Raw genomic sequence first — 22,460 nt, forward strand, 5'->3', positions numbered from 1 at the left:
CCCTCGCTCTTTTCTGCACAGCCCCTCCTTTTTAGCTCCTCCACCTCCTCCTCTCTATTTTCAGATCTATCTCTTGTGTGTTGGGTGATTGGAAAATATATACGTCTAGGTATAAGGATTAATTGGTGGCCAAAAAAAAGTATGTATGGGCATGTGTATTTTTTGAGAGAGCATGTGAGTTTGTTACAAAAGATAAGGAAGAATCTTGTCACATAGAAATGACTCATTGACACTTGCTTTAATTAATATATTTTTTTTTAAGAGTGTAAAAATAAAAATACTAGCTGAATATTTTAAAATCAAGAACATATAATTTTGGTGATTTTTAATTTTCTTAAATAAAATCTACTAAAAATAAAGTTAAGGTTAAAATATGTAGATTAAACTTAAAATTATTTACATACTAAAAAGTGTTGAAAAATTACAAGTATGATAAAAAATTAGGTGCTCACAGCGTAGTAGAATTCGAGGGGAAGATGGAAGAAGATGATAGCTAGATCCAATCGCAAAACAAATATCGCATGGCAAGCAACTGTCATTTAATTTGATTCTTTGTTGCATTTATCGCATTGGTAATAACTTTCAATCTCATACTCATAAGTAATTGTTTGAGAAGTTTTATGTTATTTCTAAAGGCGTCAAATTTGCGTTCGAAGCAAGGTGATATATCACCTATTGTTTGTATCTGGTCCGAATAAATTTACTAAGCAGCGAAGGTGGTAATATATATGTCAGTGCCTTATGGTGCTCGATAAATTTATAACTTCATATTTCAGATTTAAATTTGTTAAAGTTAAATCTGATAAAAGTATGCCTCATTCTATATTATGTTTTTGGAGTATTCTGGTTTGTAAAGTGATAAATAATGTTAATGACTTTTCAGGTGGATTTCTACCCATGCTATGACATATACACAAGAAATATCTTTTTTTTGGTCAAACGGTGAGAATTAAGTAGAATTATTAGTTTTCTCTCTTTTTAAAGTATATAAAGTTTGAAGAAAACAAATTGCCTTTAGAAAAGTAATGGTGTACTTGAGTAACAGCACTCTGCATTATCATTTGTAAATCTATTGAAAGACAAGTGAATATTGTAGGCAACGTGGACTAATTAATTAAGATATAGACGAATAACTAACCGCTAAGATTTAATTTTGTGAGACTGACATGAAAAATGTAACTTGTGCACAATGATTATGCTGGACGATTGAATTATTTTTCTTCTACATCCCAAAGGTAATTCTTTTCTTTTTTGGGTATTTTAGTTTCTTTCTTTCTTTCATATATTATCTCCTTTGTTTTAGATGAATGCTTAATTTTAAAAAGTGAATTCGGTTAATTGTTTTGAATATTTTTTTAAAAAAAAATTATTTGTTAATGTCGGTCTCTAATTGTCGATAGATAGAATTTTCGGCATTAAAAAAATATCGTTAGTATGGACATGTTAGATTAGGTGCTCAGATTTATTTGATCGTTTTGTTTTGAATATTTGGCTGCTAAGGTAAAATTTCAACTCTCCTTTCTTTGTAATATCTCATATGCAGATTAATTTGAGATTTGGGATTTTTTATTTTATTCTCATATTATTAGAGTTTATCTTGGAGCTAAGGTTTTAGTTGAAGGAAAAAAACTAAAATACTAAATTTATCTGAATTAAGAGTTCGAGATTCGATGCAAATCAAGATGATTGACTCGTGTTCAAAAGTACTTTAACCCTAATATCAATAAGGAGATAATAATCTCAAGATATCTTCTTTTGGTTGTGAGGAAGGATGAGCAATAGGAATATGCCTTGCTGGTGTGGCTATTGCACATGGTGACATTATCAAATTCAACCCGGTTTTGTTTCCTAAGACCTTTTGTGGGGCTAATCAAAATGTTTGTATTTCATTAATATAAATTTTCATCTTCTCAGTAATACAGTTACTAATGATTTAAATGGTTTAATTGTATGGCATTTAGTAGTTAGAATATCAAATTTATTTAATTGAATTGTAATGTTTCTTCCTGTTTATACTCCTTGAATCTTTCTTAGTTAGATAAAACTTAAATAAGCTTGTAAAATCTTTATCTATAACATATAATTAATTATTATAAATTATACAAAAGTACATGTTCTAAATAACCCAAATGCATAGCGTTTATGAGTGTTTTTTTTTTCATAGAAAAGAGATAGTATCTGAATTAGTTATTGCCCAGCTAATTATTTTGTAAATTTTTTAATATTTTTAGATCGCGCGAAGCGCGAACAAATTAACTAGTTGAGCATATATGAAGAAGTCGCTTGCTAAAAATATAGATTATACAAGCATTTATCTACACATATTAGCCAACATTCAAATTTAAAATTAGCAAAAGACATCCAAAAAGTGACAAAAAAACAAATGATAGAGTTGTGAATAGAACAAGTGGACTCATTTCACTGAAGTACGAACACGAGAGGACTGTATTGTGGCATTTGTTTGTGCCAACTGATCGTTTACAAAGGAAGGACTCTACCAAGCTAAACAATACTTTCCAGATCCCTGAGAGTATTCTTCTTCTGTCCTTAAAAACTTACTCAAGAGAATATATAAAGGCCACGTACATTCTGCAATCAGAAGACTCTCACGGCCCCAAATTCTCTCCGTAAAAAATTATGATGGTACCTGGTATCTAACACTAGGTAAGCATATCAATACGGAATAATAATAGATGTCTGAAATAAATAAACTACAATTCAAACAATTTCAACTCCCAAAACCCGGTAGAAATAAGTTACAAGCTTCTAAGAATTTATTCTCTATGTCTCTATACATCAGAGTCTAAAGAAAATAATGAAGACAACATAGTAAGATAGACGGGGACTCCGGAGTCTGCGGACGCTGGCAGATATACCTCGAAATCTCCTCGTACAGCTAGTTTACTGATGCCTGGTCTGATAAGATGTACCTGGATCTGCACAAAAAGATGTGAAGAAGCGTAGTATGAGTACACCACAGCGGTACCTAGTAAGTGCCAAGCCTAACCTCGGTAGAGTAGTGACGAGGTCAGGTCAGGCTCTACTGGAAAATAAATAATAACATGGTAAAATGTTTAACAATATAATAAGATAAAATGACAATGGAAATGAATCAAGTAGTATGTCACCATTTAATTACACCAAATCATGGCAATTAATACCTCGTGGAAGCAAAACAGAATTCTTTTCAACTTTAAGAAAATCAAAACAATAATCAAAGGCAATTGCGGCCATAAATCAATATCCACAAGGGCACTCCCGAGGTACCGCCTCGTAGTCCCAAATTATAAATAAATTCACAATATCTCATTTCCTTATATCACCGTGGGAGCCTTCACAATTTATTTAAAGAAAATATTTTTTCCGAAATAGCATCCCGCATTTTTAGCCACACTTATTATACCGCATGACTTCTAGTAGTCTCCCCTAATAGCCACGCGTATCAAGTCACCTTTATCTCACCGCATGCGTTTCAATACCCAGACCTTATACCACCGCATGCGTATCAATATCACAATATATCACAATTTATACCTCAACTGCCCAAATATTTCAATTTTCTAAAATAAATCAACAACAATATTTTTTCATAATAAAGAGCTCACGACTCATGCTAAAATAATCCAACAATGATATTTTTCCACAATAAAGAGCTCACGGCTAATGCCAAAATAATTTAACAATAATATTTTTTCATAATAAAGAGATCACGGCTCATGCCAAAATAATCCAATGAGTACGAAATCTCACAAAATATTCGGGAATAAATAACTCAACAAAATAGTATTTCAAAATTTTAGTACGTTGCTTCAATACCAAATTTAAAATGTCAAATAATTCATATTAATAATATTTAATTTAAAGAAAATCACCCTTCAAATAATGCACAGAATAAAAGAAACCAAGTTTCAACTAAACATGTAAAACAATTAGCAAGAAAAGGTCAAGCAAATTTAAAGTATAAATATTTAAATCAATGATAAAGAATATAACAAGGTAAAATTATTTAATTAATATGCAACAACGATCTACACAATTTAAAGACATACTCTTTCACATTTAGCCTGAGTACACACTCGTCACCTCGTGTACACGACTTTCAACACATTTTAATTTATCACTTCAATACCAATCCTAGGGAAAATTTCTCCTACACAAGGTTAGGCAAGTAACTTACCTCGACTTGCTCCAATTTAATCCATTAGTATGTCTTTTCCTCGATTATCCAACTCTGAATGGATCAAATCTAGCCAAAATAATTCTATACAGTCAACAAAAATTATAGGAATCAATTTCATAAGAAAAATACTATATTTTTTAATAAAATCCGAAATTAGCTCAAAAATCACACGTGGGGCCCACATTTCGGAATCCGGAGAAAGTTATAAAATCCGAGAACCCATTCAATTACGAGTCCAACCATACCAGTTTCACTCAAATTCGACTCTGAATCGACATCAAAATCTCAAAAAATCATTTTTATGAAATTTCTAAATTTTTCCCAAATTTTCATCTCAATACACTAATTAAATGGTGAAAATAATAATATATTCGTGTATATTGACCAAATCCGAGTTAGAATCACTTACCCAAATATTTTTCCTTAAAAATCTATCAAAACTCGCTTCTGCTCAAGCTCAAATTTGTCAAAAATGACAAATGGGATGAAATCCCTAGTTTTATAAAACTGTCGAGGCAGTCATCGATCCTGGGCATCGATTATGGCTTCGATCTTTATGGCCCTCGATCCTGACCTCGATCATAGCCCTTGATCTTGGGCCTCGATCTTGGGCCTTCGATCACTAGCCTCGGTCATAGCCCTCGATCCTGGGCCTTCGATCATGGCTCTCGAGCCTGCCTTCGATTATGGCCCTCGAGCCTGCCTTCGATTATGGCCCTCGAGCCTTTTTCGATCATGGCCCTCGAGCTTTGTCTTCGATCCTCGGCTCGATTTCTGGCCTTCATGTTTTTTTTGGGCTCGACTTCTGGGCTTGATTGCTCAGCAGAAGAAAATTTGCAGCAGCTGTTTAAGTCCAACTTTTGATCTGTTAACAATCTGAAACTCACCTGAGACCCTCGGGACCTCAACCAAATACACCAACAAGTCCTAAAATATCATACGGACTTATTTGAAACCTCAAATCACATCAAACAACGCTAAAATCATAATTCATACCCCAATTCAAGCTTAATAAAACTTAAAAATTTTCAACTTCTACATTCTATGCTGAAACCTATCAAATCAAGTCCGATTGGCCTCAAATTTTGCATGCAAGTCATAAATGATATAATGGAGTTATGAAAATTTTCGAAAGTGGATTCCGACTCCGGTATCAAAAAGTCAACTTCCCGATCAAACTTCCAAACTTAAATTCTTATTTTAGCCATTTCAGGCCTAATTTAACTACGAACTACCAAATAAAATTTCGAACACGCTCCTAAGTCCAAAATCACCATACGGAGCTGTTGATATCATCAAAATTCTATTCCAGGGTCGTTTTCTCAAAATGTTGACCAAAGTCAAACTTAGCATTTTAAGGTCAACTTAAGGAACCTAGTGTTCCGATTTCAACCCGAACACTTCCAAATCCCGAACTAATTATCCCCGCAAGTTATAAATTTATAAAAGCACATACTAAGAATTTTATTTAGGGAAACGGGATTCTAAAAGTAAAAATGATCGGTTGAGTAATTACACTAGTTGCAAAACATTTGAATCTCAGACCACAAACCTTACGTAGTAAATTATGAATTGTCACATATGGAAAACCTCAATTCCTTACCTGTTGTGTCTTATCCGATATACTTCTAATATGAGATGGCAGAAGGATGCTGCAACACTCAGAAAGCATTTGATACTTTGTGTATAGGAATATTCTAATTAAATTAAACAGCACTCTTAGTAATATTAAGTCATTTACTTTAAAACGTTACTTACTGCTACATGAAAACTTTTCTACTACATAAGTACATAATGACTTTTTAGAGTAACTTACTTAATTGACATAACTAAATTTTATTATGCTTACTGGCTACTGCTTCATTATGCATGTTTTTGCAAACATATTTTACTGACGGTCTGCACCCTGCTGTATTTTATCTGGATCAATGATAATGATTAGTCTTAACAGTTAATAAAGAATTTTACTCAATGTTACAGCTAATCCTAGAGAAGGCGAAAGGTATTATTTGAGATTATTATTGAATCACGTCAGAGGACCCTTATCGTTTAAAGACTTGTTAACTATTAATGGAAGACAGTGTGAAACATTCAAAGAAGCTGCAAAGGAAAGAGGTTTATTAGAATCAGACAACAACATTTCAAAATGCTTACGTGAAGCAGTCCTTTTCAAAATGCCATCAGCTCTGAGAAATTTATTTGCAATAATTTTGGTTCATTGTAATCCAACGGACGTTAGGAAGCTCTGGGAAACCTATTACGAAGACATGCCAGAAGATTTTAGAAAAATACATGACAATTTCTCCTGTTGCTCAACTCCAATGCACGTTGAAGAGCATCAATTATTTCTTAGAGGGCATGGGCAAGAAAATTGACAAGTATGACATACCTAAACTTGATCACGAGAGGGATAATGGCAATATATCAGAATGCAGAGAAATAATCGAAGAAAGGTCTATAAACGTATCGCACGAAAATTTGGATACACAATCAAAGCTAAATCCTGAACAAGAACAAGCTTTCAAGACTATATTACCGAGAGTTGACCCTGGCAGAGCGGGATTCAAAGGTAGGGGTAAGGTCTGCGTACACACTACCCTCCACATACCCCACTATGTGGGATTATACTAGGTATGTTATTGTAGTTGACTCTGGCAGAGCGGGATTGTTCTTTGTCGATGGACCTGGAGGAACTGGAAAAATATTTATATATCGTGTATTACTTGCAAATCTCAGATCAAGAGGCATGATAGCTTTAGCAACGACAACAAGTGGTGTAGCAACCACAATTTTACCCGAAGGTCGTACAGCTCACTCTAGATTCGATATCCCTATTCAAACAACTAATACAAAGATCACAAATATGTCAAAGCAGAGTGGTGGTGCTAAATTGATAAGAAAATCAAAGATAATAATTTGGGATGAAGCACATATGGCCAATCGTTAGACGATTGAAACCGTTGATAGGAGCTTCAAATATATAATGGACATTAATGAACTCTTTGGTGGAAAAGTGATGGTCTTCGGAGGTGATTTTCGTCAAGTACTACCAATAGTTCCAAAATCTACCAAAGCTAAAACAATAAATGCAAGCTTAGTAAAATCATACTTATGGAATAAAATGGAAAATATTCAATTAACAAGAAATAAGAGGGGGAGAGAAGATCCAACATTCGGCGATTTCTTACTACGGATCGGTAACGGAGAGGAACCTACAATAAGAGATGATATGGTCCTTCTTCTAGAAAAATTGATCGTCAAACATGATGGTGATAATACCGGTGAATATAATTTAATAAGAGAAATATTTCATCTTTAGATGAAAAGTCAAGTTGTGTGAAATACATAACAGAAAGGGCTATCTTGGCTAGCAGAAATGAGTATGTCGATCAACTAAATGAGATGTTAATTGCCAAGTTTCCTGGTGAAAGTAGAACGTTTTTGAGTTTTGACTCCACAGAGGATGATACCAACAACTATGATGTTTGGCTATAATTCTATATTTTTAGTGTATTATTTACCTTATATTTTAGGTGCTTTAATGCTAAACTATACTATATTTGGGCTTAATTGAGTCTATTTTATGTGTAGTACATTGGAGATAAAATTAGAGCAAAGTGTATATTTAAAGTGTAAATCCTGCTCGAAAATAATAGGAAAGAAGAAAGAAAGAATTGAGCAGATGAAAAATGAAGCAGCGGGTGAAGCAAGCCCAGTGGCTCGCATTAGAGAAGGCGAGGCGAACTCTTTAGCTTGCGTTGAAGCGTGCGACACAAGGGTTATGGAGAGGTTGAGCGCGCGGCAGGGCTTGCGCCACACAGTTTGAGGCGAGGTGAAGCTCGCCTTTTGCCTTGCGAGGCGAGGTCCGTAGCGAGCCTGATCCGGATTTTAAAAGCCTATTTCGTGTCCTTGTTGGACTTGGACTTGGACTATGTCGTTTAGGTCTTTTTCTACACATATAAATAGCCATTAAACATCATTTTTGAGGGAGTTTTGGCGACCAGAGGCAAGAATAGATCGTGGAACAACTTTTGGGAAAGAATCATCGAGTTCTACATTCCTTCATCTTTTCTTTGTAATTTATTTATGCAAAATACTTAGGAAATTGTTACTATGAATATGAGTAGCTAAATTTCTAATCTAGTATTTTGATGGAACCTATTGGAGGATGATTTTCCTATTACGTTTAATATAGATCTATCATAGCTTTTTCTCTATTTGTTCAACTACATTTATTTTGTGATTGATTAAAGAGCTCTTAATCGACTGTGCCTATTTAATATGTATTGCTTGGAAGAGAATACATATTTAGGTAGTTGTTGAACAACATCACTCCTAACGTATGTGAGGGATCAATGCGGAGGGTTTAAAGGTAGGATTAGGAATAACAAAACTTTGGTGTGATCTGAGTGAGCTGTGACTTAGTGCCAGCTAGCGTAGTTCGGAAGAATATGTCTAGTAAATTGTGATAGTTACTCGGAAGAGAATTGCGACACTCAAAGCGCTCATGATCGGTAGAGAAAACTTAGGCAAACTTATAAAGAAACGTGGCGGAAAGGATTCCGACAATAGAAAAAATTATAACCTTAGATCATTTCAATTCTTGTCTACAACATGTTCGTCATTAGTTATTAATTACTGCATTTTCATTACTTGATCTTTAATTAGTAAACATCCAATTCATTATTTAATATTTTTGAAGATTGATTACGTAAATTTGTGCAAGTCTGGTAGCTGTGCTTAGTAGATTAATTCCCCGTGGGATTCGACTCCGGACTTGTTAACCGGATTATATTTGCAACAACCGCTTAGTCCTTTTTATAAGGCATAGTTGGGCGTGATCAAATTTTGGCGCAGTTGCCGGGAAATTAACGGTGTTATTAATTGCAGCTAAAAGAAGTGCTAGAATTCTTAGTGTAGTCAATTTTCTTCATTTTAAACTAAATACATTGAAATTCTAACGTTTGTAGTCTTGGGTGTTACAGGTGCATGCCTAGAAACCCCTCAAGAACTGGTGAATTGTTTGAAGCATTATCAGATCTTGAGAAAGTTTTCAAGGCATTGAATCCTGCAAACAAGGACAAACAGCAACAAAACAAATCGAACTAGACATGGATGGCGTAATAGAAAACCCAAACAACAGAAATAATGTGAATGACCCGAACAATCAGGGTGTGGCGCCTCTTGTGCCATAAGTAGCCTTGTATGATTGGGCACAACCCACCGCCAAAAATATGGCAACTGCAATTGCAATCCATCAAATACAAGCAGAATCATTTCAAATCACAAACAATATGCTACATTTGTTACAGAACAAGAGACTGTTCTTAGGATCTTACATTGAAGATCCTCATCAGCATTTGAAAGATTTCCTATCGATATGTGTCCCGCAAAGGCAACAAAATGTGACACCTGGAGCAATAAGGCTGTTGTTGTTTCCAATATCAGTGACGGGAGAGGCTTAGACTTGGCTCAATTCACTCCCCATAAACTCCATCACTACTTGGGAGGAATTAGTCAAGCAATTTTTGAACAAGTTCTACCCACCCAATAAGACTGCCAAACAAGTTGATGAGATATTGAGCTTCAGGCAGAAACCAACCGAAATACTGCAAGAAATGTGGGAGAGGTTTAAGGGGATGCTGGTTAAGTGTCCACATCATGGAATTCCAAATCAGATGTTGGGACAAAGGTTTTACATGGGATTGGCAGATAGCTTGAAGGCCAATGTTGATGCTTCAGCAAGAGGAGCATTTTTGAGCAAATCAATTAGAGAGTGTAAAGTCCTACTAGATAAAATGGCTCAAAACTCAGGATGGATGACAAGAGACACTACAATCACCCCTGTAGTTCACTCAGTAGCTTTGGACCCAAACAATTCCATAGCAGAGAATATGGCCACTTTGATGACGCAAATGAGTATCCTCACCAAGAAGATTGACGAATCAGGCCAGAAGCAGGTACACATAGTTGACACGACTAATGGAGGCATATGTAAACCATGTATTAACCAACCATATGTATGCTCGTGGAGTAGTGAAAACAACAACCAGAACTATCAAGAAAATATGAACTATGTGGTCAACTATGGAGGAAAGAGGCAAGGTGGTCAGAATTGGGGGTAACAAAATTAGCAGTATAGACCAGCACAACAACAGTACAACAATAGCAACAATCCTGGAGCTATGAGACCACAAGGACAAGTTGTGCCTTACCAAAGGCAACATGGATATAATCAGCAAAATCAGCAGCTAGCTTATCAACAGCCTCAACAACAGATAGTGAGACAAGATGATGAGTTATCTAAAATTAAAGGAATGTTGCAACAACTTATTGGGTCCAATGGAAAAATGCAAGAGAAAGTGGAAGCACATGACTCAATGATAAAAGGCATTGAGATTCAATTAGGGCAGATATTTATGGCTCTGAATAATTGTCCCCAAGGGACGTTACCTGCAGACACACATGTCAATCCAAAAGAGCAGGGCCCGAAGTAGTTTATGGCGGTGAGTCTAAGAAATGGTAGAGATCTAGATCTAGAGCAAGAAATTGCTCGCGAAAGCCAACCAACTGAAACACTTGTGCCAGTACCCATTGAGGTAGATGAATCAACAGGGTTAACTGAGGTAACGGTACAACATACACAAGAGGACACAAGCAAACAAAAAGAGGTAATGAAGGAGACAGAGGTAGTGCAAGAAAAGGCAGTAGAAGCAGTGCCCGAGAAGGATCAAACTCAAATCATAGGAAGGAAGCGACCTCCAGCACCCTTCCCACAGAGATTGGCCAAATTTCAGAAGGATGAGCAGTATAAGAAATTCATGGAGATGCTCAAGCAAATCTAGGTGAACATTCTATTGATTGACGCCTTGAGGGAGATGCCTAGGTATGCAAAAATGATGAAGGACTTGATGTCTCGCAAGTTCAACTTTTAAGACTTAGCCACTGTTACACTAACTCAGACATGCGGTGTTGTCGTGACGATATCCATAGCTGAGAAGTTGTCCGACCTAGGGAGTTTCACAATCCCATGCATAATAGGCAGCTATGCTTTTGCTAAAGCATTGTGTGATTTGGGGGCGAGCATAAACTTGATGCCCTTGGCTATCTATAAAAGGTTAGGCATTGGAAGAGCAAGACTCGCGCCCATGTTACTACAGCTAGCCGACCGAACGGTGAATAGGCCATCAGGTATACTTGATAATGTACTGGTGCAGGTTGGAAGGTTTATGTTTCCGGTAAATTTTGTCATTTTGGACTGCCGGGTTGACAAGGAGATTCCCATAATTTTGGGAAGGCCATTCTTGGCCATTGGGAGAGCTCTAATTGATTGTGAAACTGGGGAGCTAAAGATGAGTCTGAATGATGTAGAGATAACATTTAATGTGCAAAAGTCTATACGACGACCCAGTGAGTTTGCAAATTGCTCTTTGATAGAAGCTGTGGATGTGATCATGGAGGAGGATGATGAGGCACTTAATGCAAAAGATCCTCTTGCGGCCTGCCTCATGAACTTAGAAGAGGTAAATGGTGAGGACTTGACAGAGTGGGTGTTGGCTCTTGAAGGCCAAGGGTACTGGAAAAGAGAGCTCAAATTCGAGTCTTTACACTTAGAAGAGAGAAAGACTCCTCCAGCTAAGCATCGATCGAAGAGCCACCACAGTTGGAATTGAAACTGCTACCATCTCACCTCAGGTATGCTTTCTTGGGACCTAACTCGACTTTACCTGTTATTATCTCATCTGGTTTGTTAGATGTGCAGGCAGAACAACTTTTGTCGGTGTTAATAGAGTGCAAAACTGCAATTGGTTGGACTATTGCAGATATTAAGGGGATCAGCCCAGCCTTCTGTATGCATAAGATTTTACTGGAAGATGGGCACAAACCTTCCAGAGAACATCAAAGAAGGCTGAACCCTAACATAAAAGAAGTCATGAAAAAGGAGGTGATAAAGTGGTTAGATGCGGGAATCATTTTCCCCATCTCCGACAACAACTAGGTTAGCCCAGTTTAATGTGTGCCAAAGAAAGATGGAATGTCTGTAATGCAAAATGAGAACAACGAGCTGATCTCAACAAGAACAGTCACAGGATGGCAAATTTGTATGGACTACAGAAGATTGAACAAGGCCACCCAAAAAGACCATTTTCCCTTGTCGTTCATTGATCAGATGTTAGATAGATTGGTTGGGAGGTCCTACTTCTGCTTTCTATATGGATACTCGGGATACAATAAGATCTCTATTGCCCTAGAATATAGATAGAAAATGTCATTCACCTGTCTATATGGCGTCTACACTTTCCGGAGAATGTCGTTCGGCCTATGCAACGCACCCGCCTCATTCCAAAGGTTCACACAGATATGGTAGAAGACATAATGGAATTCTTCATGGATGATTTCTCAATGGTGGGAGACTCGTTCGATGACTGCCTTAAGAATCTAAAAAAATGCTGAAAAGATAAATGGAGACTAATCCGGTGCTTAATTGGGAAAAGTGTCATTTCATGGTACAAGAAGGGATAGTCTTGGGGCACCTAGTGTCAAGTAAGGGCATTGAGGTGGATCGTGCAAAGGTTGATGTGATAGAAACTTTACCACCACCTATTTCCGTCAAAGCAATAAGAAGCTTCCTTGGCCACGATGGTTTCTACATACGGTTTATAAAAGATTTCTCCAAAATTCTAACCCCTTGTGTAAAATGCTTGAAAAAGATCACCCTTTTGTATTTTCTGATGACTGCAGGGTAGCGTTTGAGGAGTTGAAGAAGAAACTAGTGATTGCACCAATCATAGTGGCCCCCGACTGGGGGCAACCTTTCGAGCTGATGTGTGATGCAAGCGACTATGTTGTGGGAGCAGTTCTTGGGCAGCAAAAAGATAAAGTCATGCATCCGATTTACTATGCAAGCAGAACCTTGAGCGGCACCCAACTAAATTACACAGTGACAGAGAAAGAGATGCTAGCTGTGGTGTTTGCATTTGATAAATTCATGTCATACCTGATAGGCTCGAAGGTAATTGTTTATACTGACCATGCTGCCCTCAGGTACCTAATTGAGAAAAAGGAGTCAAAGTCCCGCCTAATTCGATGGGAGCTACTGCTACAAGAGTTCGACTTGGAAATTCATGACCGAAAGGGAACAGAAAACCAAGTTGCTGATCATTTGTCCAGGCTTGAAGGAGCGAAAAAGAAGGTTGAGGTGGAAGAGATCATGGAGACTTTCCCAGATGAACAACTTTTAGCCACGAGCCTTGAGGCTACGCCATGGTATGCGGATATTGCAAATTAGCTGGCAAGCGGTATTGTTCCCTATGACTTGTCTTCTGTGCAAAAGAAAAAGGTTTTTCGTAATTTTCGCATGTATTTCTGGGATGAACCATATTTGTTTAGGATTTGTCTTGATAACATGATCCGGAGATGCATTCTCGAGATAGACCAATCTTCTGTTTTGCAGGCATGTCATGCTTCACCGTATGGAGGTCATTTGGGAGGAGTAAGGACAGCTGCTAAAGTGTCGGAGTCGGGCTTTTATTGGCCGACATTGTTTAAATATGCACACTTTTGGGTGAAAAGTTGTGATGAGTGTCAACGGATGTGGAATATTTCCCGTCGACATGAGATGCCCATGAACCCAATTCAAGAGGTGGACATATTTAATGTATGAGGAATCGATTTTATGGGACCATTTGTTAGCTCATATAATAAGAAGTACATACTTGTAGCGGTGGACTATGTCTCGAAATGGGTAGAAGTCGTGGCACTTCCAACAAATGATGCGAAGGCAGTTATTGGTTTCCTGAGAAAAAATATCTTTACCCTATTTGGTACTCCAAGAGCGATCATCAGTGATAAAGGCACCCACTTTTGCAATCAAGCCTTTGTAAAGTTGTTGGAGAAATATGGCATTCGCCATAAAGTTGCTACTCCGTATCACCTACAAACAACTGGGCAAGTGGAGGTGTCAAACAGAAAAATCAAGAGTATTTTGACCAAAACTGTAAATGCTACTCGGACTGATTGGGCGAGAAATTGGATGACGCACTATGGGCTTACCGCACTGCACTCAAAACTCTGATTGGTATGTCACCGTATAAATTGGTATTTGGAAAGGCATGTCACTTACCGGTGGAGTTAGAGCATAGAGCTTTCTGGGCATTACAAGAATTAAATATAGACTTGGAGGCCGCTGGAACTAGTAGAGTCACAGAGCTGCATGAACTTGATGAGTTCCATTACCATGCTTTTGAGAGTACATGATTATATATGGAAAGAATGAAACTGGTGCATGACAAAAACATTCTTGAGCAAAATTTTAAACCGGGAGATGTGGTATTATTATTCAATTCGAGATTGAGGTTTTTTCCGGGTAAATTGAAGTCAAGATGATCAGGACCATTCCGTGTACTAGATATTCATCTCACCGGAGCCATAGAGATTGCATCAGAAGATGGCTCTCGCAAGTTTAGAGTCAATGGTCATAGGTTGAAACATTACTTGGGCATGGATGAGACGAAAGTAGTATCGGTGACTCATTTGCAAGAGCCAAAAATTTTGAGCGAGCCATAAGTTCGATTGTCTGCGTCATGCCGCGATGTTAAATCAGGCGCTTCATGGGAGGCAACCCATTGTAATGTTTTATTCGTCATGCCGTGACATTAACTAAGGCACTCATTGGGAGGCAACCTAATTCGTAGTTTATTTTAAGCGTAACTAGAATTTTTCTTTTTGTTTGTAGGCACTAACATGTTTGTAGGCACTACCATTGGACTGGGCACTAGACCTCGCGGCGCCAGGTCCCCAGCGCGCTTGGCCAGGCGGCAAGTCTCGCGTCACCAGGTTTGTATCTCACATGGGAGATCGCTTCGCAAGGGGTACATCGAGGTGCATCTCTCGAAAACCTTCGCACCGCACGCCCCATAGCTCGCGTTGGAGCTCACTTCGCGAGGGGGATAGCGAGCCAGTAGCCTCACGTCGCCAGGTAAGTATTTTTTTGGTTTTCTTTTAATTTCTTTTGTTTTGTTTCTTTTAACCCCTTCCCTTAAAACCTAAACTAAACTCCTCAACCATACTGCCTCATAGCAATCTCACACACTCACGCCTCAAGAACTCACGCTTCAAGAACACACTGCCAAAAACCCTTTCCTCACAAAACCCATTGAAGACAAGCATTCTGCTACTCCTTCCTTCACTTGCAACATCAATTCAAGGGCAATCCCTCCTCCTAAACATCTAAGGTATGGATTCTACCTCCATTCTTTGACAATTTCGAATTGGTTAAATGCATGAAATCGGATAAAGATTTTGGGGTTGTTCTTTATAGTAACAATGTGTTTGTGTGTCCCAAACCCATAAACCCCATAGGAATGGTGTTGTTGTTGTGTGCAAAAGTGGTAGCACGTAATTCCCAACCCGATTTGGGAGGGCGAGGCAATCCCTTATCCCTACAAGCACTCATGTGGCACTAGTGCATGCTAAGTGTTTGTCAAAATGCCTCAAAGGCATTCTTTGTCCCCATTGGAGCCCGAGTTTCCGGGATTGTAATACTAGTGCTATGTCGTCGTGCACCACTTTAAAATTTTAAGTGTGGGGTGGCTCACTGGTAGCCTGGTACTTCAAAATTGGAGAAAACATACTTGTGTCATTGCTTGATTCACATGCTAAAATAACGAGGTGAAGTCTGAGTAACCTCAAAAATTGTTGAACGTCATGTGATGAACTCTTCAGTGTGGGGTCGCAAGACCATATTTTGAAATGTTTCAATGCACCTTAAACTTACTAATGTTCACTTGTGTAGGTACGAACATGACTCCAAGGAAGGACACCGGTAAAGGCAAGGGCAAAGCCACTGCTCCGTCCAAGGCTAAGGCTCCCTCCGCGCCTCCATCGAAAAAGAGAATGGGAGGGGGGGGGGAGCCACTTCAAGTCAGGTTGAAGGACTGCAAATAGTGGCAGCTATAGCAGCAACTCGCCCACAACCTCAGGGACAGTGGGAATTTAGAATCAAGAGCATACCCCTACATGTCAAGGACTGGTACAAGCGTTGTCGGCCACGACATATACATCCGGAATCAGTTGTTCATGAGCATCACTTACAAGCCAAATTTCAAGCAATCTGGAGGGGTATTAATGATTTGGGGTTGAGTTTTGTGTTTAAAAATACCGGGGATATCAATGTCAATCTGGTTCGAGAATTTTATGTCGGTGTTGATCCAAAGGATCCTGATCAGCTGGTACCTATTCGGGGAAGGTTGATCAATTTTTCTACCTCGTCAATATGCAATTTCTTAGGTGATCTAGATGTTCCTCGGGAACCCTTGGACAACTTCATCGCCCGTCCAACATATCGAGAACTGAGACACACTCTTTGTGGTATCAATTCTATGGCGGCTTAGGTTCGGGAAAGAAAACCAATCACCATAGGAAATTACCTAAGAAGAAAATGAGGTCAGAGGCTCAAGTATGGTTGAAATTGATTAATACACAACTCCTACCTTGCAACCATAACACTCTTATTAGCCGTGAGAGGACGTGCGTGTTATATTTCCTCATGACTGTCCAGAGGATGAACGTGGGCCACTTGATCCGCTACCAGATGACTCTAGTGAGAACTAGAAAGAGAATTGATCGAATGCCCTTTGCAAACATGTTAACTTAGTACTTGAGACAAGAAGAGGTTGAGGAGGAGACATCTTTCGATCACATCATTGATCAGCCCCTACGACTAATGGACATTACAAGCGTCCGGGTTAAGGAGGAAAATGTTATACCATCAATGACAGGTGCCGAGCACAATGCTCGTGATGACAGCATTATGGCCCATTTATACGGGATGATGGATTTGTAGCTTCGGATTGGGGGACGGTCGGCCACTACAGAGGAGAGGGCCATCTTGGAGGAGCGTTTCCCACTCAATGCTCATGCTTAGCAGCTAGTTGGGCTTAGTTATGGCCACAGACTCCCAGAGGATGAGGATGTCAACATACCAGAGCAGTCCGAGGCCGAGTCGGAGCAATCAGATTACGATGGTGATGAGGAGGAAGCAGAAGATGATGAGTGGGCAGCCCTTCGAGGATGAAGGCGATGACGAGTCTTGATTAGGGAGTTTTCATACACCTTACTTGTTTTTGTTTCTCTTGTTTTGTCAGTTTGTGTATCCAATGCTGACATTGCATGAAATAAGGGTGGGTGGGAACTTGTAAATATCAGTCTTGTTTTTTTTATTGTCATCTTAGCTTTTGAAAAAAAAGTAGAAAAATTGGACTCTTCCCGACAGTGGATCTCCTAGACGATTTTCTTGAGGGAATTAAGTCTAAAGAAAAAACAAATCTCTTTGTAGGTAGTGTAGTAATTCCCCCTTGGTTTTTCTTTGTGCCGTGGTTCTTTTCCAAGGGTTTTGGTTGAACCGGGTGTAGTTAGTTTTAATTTTTAGAAGTAGGAGTCATTGTGCTATGAATTGAATTGCAGCGATATCTCTTGACTTTGTTATGCCTTGAGAATAGTGAGTACTCTGTATGTGATGCTTAGGCTCAGTTTCTGACTCTAGTATAAGTACCTTATATTCTTAAATTATCTTAACTGCTTTGACTAGAGTGTCGTGATAAAACCAATCCTGAGTGAGTTATGTGCCATGTGTATGTGAGGTTTGTGTGTGTTCTGTGCATTGCAGTTGATGTCTAGAACTTGCCTTGTATATTTGCAAAGTAAAATAGTAGTCTTGTTAAGTCTGGAAAGTGATATAGGCGTTTCTTTGTTGAACCAGATATGTGTAGTTTACCCGCCTAAATTTTATGTAACGTAGTTAACCCCTTTGAGCCTATAATCCTGTTTCTTTGGTAACCACATTACAAGCCTTACCCCTTTGTTTGAATTAACTATCTATTTGAACCTTGTCGCCTCTCATGAACACTTGAATTGTTATGAATTATGTAAAAGTTAAAGTGTGGGGTGGTGGTTCGGCTTTTGAGTGGTACAAATAAAATAAGGAGAAAGGTGCACCATTTTGAAAAAAAAACATATAAATAAAAGCCACTTGGATTGAAGAGAAAAAATATAGTTGTATTGTATAAAAAAATATTTCTTGATGGTGGTGGCTAGTGATGTAATTGTGCTTAAAGAAGTACGGGTAATATATATTGATGTGAAAGTAGAGTTTTGGTTTGACATAAGTATGGACTTGAGTGTTAAAGTATATGTAGTAAAGTGCTTAGGGAGGTGCAGTCACTCGTATATCCAAATGTATCCTGCCCGACCCGCAGCCTACATTATAACCAATTAAAGTCCTACTTGATCCTAGACTGAATGAGCTCGATTAGTAGAGTATTACACTACGGGCAAGCCTATGGTGCATCGTTTGTGGCATATGAATGTTATTTTCTGAGAGAGAGTGAATTCTTCCTATCTTGAGTTCCTACGTTCTTAAAATTTACTGTGTGTGGAACTAATCTCTTTTGTTGTGTGAGGGCACGTGATTCATGATAGAAAGGTAATGTCATTGACCTCTATGCTAGACTAAGTGAGTGAGTTGTAAATAATGCATGGTACTTGTGAGTTAAATCTTCAGGTGAAGATGTTACACCTTTTTGCTTAGTATATGTTAAAGATTCTTGGTGTGACGAGTTAAGAGAATTGCTTAAAAAGGTCGTGTCTATAAAGTGTAGTTTGATTGCTCGAGGACGAGCAACGTTTAAGTATGGGGTAGTGATGTTTGGCTATAATTTTATATTTTTAGTGCATTACTTACCTTACATTTTAGGTGCTTTAATGCTGAACTATACTATATTTGCGCTTAATTGAGTCTATTTTATGTGTAGGTACATTGGAGATGAAATTTGAGCAAAGTGAATATTTAAAGTGTAAATCATGCTCGAAAACAATAGGAAAGAAGAAAGAAAGAATTGAGCAGATGGAAAATGAAGCAGCAGGCAAAGCATGCCCAGTGGCTCGAGTTAGAGCAGGCGAGGCGAGCTCTTTAGCTCGCATTAAAGCGCACGACGCAAGGGTTATGGCGAGGTTGAGCACGCGGCAGGGCTTGCGCTGCACAGTCCTAGGCGAGGTGAAGCTCTCCTTTTACCTTGCGAGGCGAGGTTCGTAGCGAGCCTGATCCGGATTTTAAAAGCCTATTTCGTCTCCTTGTTGGACTTGGACTTGGGCTATGTCATTTAGGTCTTTTCCTACACATATAAATAGTCATTAAACACCACTTTTGAGGGACGTTTGGCGACTAGAGGCAAGAATAGATCGTGGAACAACTTTTGGGAAAGAATCATTGAGTTCTACATTCCTTCATCTTTTCTTTGTAATTTGTTTATGCAAAATACTTGGTAAATTGTTACTATGAATATGAGTAGCTAAACTTCTAATCTAGGGTTTTGATGGAATCTATTGGAGGATGATTTTCCTATTACGTTTAATATAGATCTGTCGTACCTTTTTCTCTATTTGTTCAACTACGTTTATTTTGTGGTTGATTGAATAGCTCTCAATTGACTGTTCCTATTTAGTGTGTATTGCTTGAAAAAGAATACATATTTAGGTAGTTGTTGAGCAACATCACTCCTAACGTATGTGAGAGATCAATACGGAGGGTTTAAAGGTGAGATTAGGAATAACGAAACCTTGGTGCGATCTGAGTGAGCCGTGACTTAGTTCCAGCTAGCGTAGTTCGGAAGAATATGTCTAGTAAATTGTAGTAGTTACTCAGAATAGAATTACGACACTCAAAGCGCTCATGATCGGTAGAGAAAACTTAGGCAAATTTATAAGAAACGTGGCGGAAAGGATTCCGACAATAGAGGAAATCATAATCTTAGATCATTCCAAATCTTGTCTACAACCTGTTAGTCGTTAGTTATTAATTACTGCATTTTCATTACTTGATCTTTAGTTAGTAAACATCCAATTCATTATTTAATATTTCTGAAGATTGATTACGTAAATTTGTGCCAGTCTAGTAGCTGTGTTTAGTAGGTTAATTCCCTGTGGGATTCGACTCCGGACTTATTAACCGAATTATATTTGCAACGACCGCTTAATCCTTTTTATAAGGTATAGTTGGACGTGATCAAACTACTACCAGGAAGAGTACTTAAATACTTTAACACCAAGTGGTTTCCACCCCACAGGTTTGTGTCAAATTGCTATTCTGTCTTTTTGTGAATTCATTGTGTACTATGACAATATTAAAAGAATCTCTCGATATTTTTTCATTGAGATAAATTTATTAAACTTACTGTAATCCTATTATGTATACTCCTGCAAATTCATCTTATACAATTTTCCTTCAGAGTTTTACACAAAAGTTGCGTGCGTTCCTTTCAGTTCTACGAGTACTCAGTTCTATTATTGAAGTCAATATTCGAAACTTACATGCAATTGTAACATTCAGGATAGATCAAAAAAACCAGTAGATCATTCTGAGAAATTGGGAATTATGTTAATATATAGTATTACATACAATAGCTTCATCTTTACAATGTAGATTTAGTTGAATATTTTAGAGTTTGCAGGTTTGTGTCAAATTGCTATTCTCTATCTTTTTGTGAATTCATATAAGTACTTTAAAAATAATTATTTATTGCTTGACAGGTTGGTTTTGAGGAAAAATGCTCTGATCATGTTATTAAGCAATTTGGACCCTACAAATGGCTTATGTAATGGTACAAGAATGATATGTAGAGGTTTTGATAACAACGTCATCCATACAGAAATAATGATGGGCGAAAATACTTCAAAACATGTGTTTATTACTAGAATTCAACTTTCGCCTCCAGAAAATGAAGGTTATCCTTTCAAATTAATCAGAAAACCATTTCCAATACGACTATACTTTTCTATGACAATAAATAAAGCACAAGGAAAAACAATACATAATATGGGACTGTACTTACCGCAACACGTATTCTCACATGGACAACTATATGTTGCACTCAAGGGGAATATTTGTGTCCAACAAAGGTTTTTGTCATGATCGAGCAGCCGAAACGAAAAAAAGGAACATATACCAAGAACATCGTCTATAAAGAGATATTAGGTAAGATTCACCACCACAACAGAACATATCTCATAGACACAAAAGTCAAAAGTGACAAAACTATTAAATTTGTCCTAAGGTTGCGATATTATGTGTTTACAATGAATATTCACTGCAAATATTATTATTCATATATGATTTATGATATTTGGATAGTAATTAAATAGTGTTAACGGTAATTTCATTATTGAATGTCAATTAGTTATATGAAACAAGTATTGTATTGAGTAAAATGTGTCTATATGTTCTCTTTTAGCACACTCATGCACTCACGTGTATATGTATGTGTTATTTGTATGTGTGTGTATTCTCTAAGAAAACCCCCAATTGAGTCTGCTTTGATTTGTTGTTCTGGCATAGTAATTGTATGATGTTCTTTTGTTATTTTTCAAGTAATATTTTCTTTTTTATGAAATCTCCTCAACTATACACAAATTAAGTATATATATATTATATATGAATTTTATATATATTACAACTATATAATTATATTTATTTTACAGATTCTGAACTGTTTCGCTAAATACATCGACAATACCGTTATATTTTAGAGGTGCCTTCCTCTTAGCAATAACAACTGAAGCAACATTCTTCCTGGCGCACCATCAGCATTCTTCGACATATGACATCAAAAGGGTAAGCAATAGTCTGGCTAATGGGTCCAGCAACATCACTACATCCAAGCTTTGTTATAACACTCAATGTTTTGCATCCTCAATTGCTATTACACTTAATTCATTCTTATTCAATTTCATACACTATTTTGGCGCTTACCATTTAAATGTCTTGCATCATCAATTATCTTTATACTTAATTCTTTCTTATTCTACCTATTAAAATATGCTCTTTTGTGAATAACCCATAATACACGTGTACACTAAATCTAGTATATATATATAAACAATAGAGACGTATGATAGAGATAAACAAGGGGCAATTTAGTCAAGTCACTCAATTTGGCTAAAACACCTTTTCAGCCAATCACATTGCTCCATGTTAATTGAATTTATCAAAACGCCCTTGAGGTGCCAAGCAGGCATGTTGAATTCCTGTGTGTTTATTCCCTCTTATTAATAGTTAGAATTAGAATTAGAATTAGAATTAGAATTAGAATTTGTTCCTAAGATTACCTAATCAACTGTTATGAAATTTTCAAGAAAAAGTTAAAAGCCAAGATTAAAACCTGTCACATAAAGGAGTGGACAGCGCATAATTTAAGAGATGCACGCGTCAATCCTATAAATGTTAGAT

Source organism: Nicotiana tabacum, chromosome 12, assembly GCF_000715075.1.
Source record: "Nicotiana tabacum cultivar K326 chromosome 12, ASM71507v2, whole genome shotgun sequence".
NCBI lineage: Eukaryota > Viridiplantae > Streptophyta > Magnoliopsida > Solanales > Solanaceae > Nicotiana > Nicotiana tabacum.